This window comes from Myxocyprinus asiaticus, chromosome 4 (assembly GCF_019703515.2).
Source record: "Myxocyprinus asiaticus isolate MX2 ecotype Aquarium Trade chromosome 4, UBuf_Myxa_2, whole genome shotgun sequence".
Lineage (NCBI taxonomy): Eukaryota > Metazoa > Chordata > Actinopteri > Cypriniformes > Catostomidae > Myxocyprinus > Myxocyprinus asiaticus.
Window position 1 is genome coordinate 38,279,494 of NC_059347.1, and position 1,906 is coordinate 38,281,399.

Consider the following 1,906-nt stretch of genomic DNA (forward strand, 5'->3'; position numbering starts at 1 on the left):
TTGAACCCATCAGGCCATTCTCTGTTGACCTCTCTCATCAACAAGGCATTTCCGTCCACAGAACTGCCACTTACTGGATGTTTTTTGTTTTTGTCAACATTCGGAATAAATTCTAGAGACTGTTGTATATGAAAATCCCAGGAGATCAGCAGTTACAGAAATACTTAAACCAGCCCATCTGGCACCAACAATCATGCCACGCTCCGAATCACTGAGATCAAATTTCTCCCCATTCTGATGGTTGATGTGAACATTAAATGAAGTTCCTGACTCATATCTGCATGATTTTATGCACTGCAATGCTGCCACACGATTGGCTGATTAGATAATCGCATGGATGATTGTTGGGGATCTACAAATATTAGGCAGGTGGTTTTAATGTTGTGGCTGATCAGTCTATATGAGCACATAAGGTTTAATAAAAATGAAATGAGCATGTATAAGCTCAATTTGTGCTTTCAGCTTAAGTTTTGGTGACAGCATGGGCCAGAGTACAAATTCCAGGACCTGCTTATACCTTATCTTGTGCTTATATCGGGAGGCTATTTTAAACTATTTTTCCCATGAGACACATTGTGACACTAGTCAGCTGGGCATTATGGGTGGCTTCTTACTCTCAGACCACTCAGGCTGGGCAATTCAGAATGTCACTGATAAACCCATGACTCTTACAGTCAGAGTCCAAATGACCCAGATTACAGATTCGTAAAAGGAGTATTTCACACAAATATGAAAATTCTTTAATTATTTACTCATCTTTTTCCCATGGAACACAAAAAGTTAACTTTTAAAAAGCCTTCCCAGGGCTTATTTGCCATAAAATTAAAGGGAATAGTGACTGGTCTGTCAAGCTAAAAAACAAAGGACAAAATATCAACATAAAATGACAGAAAAATGAATGAAATTTAAGTTGTTACTCACTCTCAAATCAAATTAATAATTAGTTAATAATTATTAATAATAAAGCACTGAAATCAAATATGACAGCCAAGTCGATAACATCAAACCTCACTGGTTTTCAGCGCATCTCGTGACCAAACATTATGGCGTCATGTCGCAAGAACCAATAACCAATGATTGACAAACCGACATAGCCGCCTTATTTGATTTCAGTGCTTTATAAATGACTTGTTGATTTGATTTGAGAGTGAATAATGACTTATACTTCATTCAGTTAATCACAAAAAGTGATCGTTTCGCTCTAGAAGACTTGAAATATAGGCTAATACATGAGTCATATCGATTACTTTTACTGTGGTTTTATGGTGGGGGTTGTTTATTTCGATCACTATTCATTTTCATTATATGGCAAATAAACCCATTGAAGACCTTTTGTGTTCCATTTAAGGAGGGAAATCATTTGAGTTTGGAGCAACATTAGTAAAAAAATTACATGATTTTCATTTTTAGGTGAACTATTTATTTAAATATTCAGTATGTCAAGATAAAAATAAAAAAAAAATAAAAAATCAAATAGAATAACAGAATTACATCACCAGATCTAAAAGATTTTGGAACTAGTAGCATCTTTTGTATCATGTTACAGTCTCATAGTTAGAAGACAAATTTTGCTGGTCTGACATTGAGGTCAGGAGGTCTGGAGTGTTGTTGTCAAGAGCATGGGATATGTTTGGAGTCTGTGGGTTTTCCCCTTTCATGTCTAATGTGACCTTCGCACCTGGTAACAGATCTACTCTGCCAGTTGTCCAGTTCCCGTTTTGGCTCTGTGACTCAGTGGCCACATCGAGAGTCATTTAATTTTAGGCATTCCAGTTATGAGTGATGAGAGTGGAACAAGAGATAGAGACTAAGATGGTAGGGGGCTTGTTTCAGATAAATATAGATGATCTGTTCGTATATTCATGGGTGGTGATCTGTGTTCCTCACAGAGGTAATGGGACAGAAA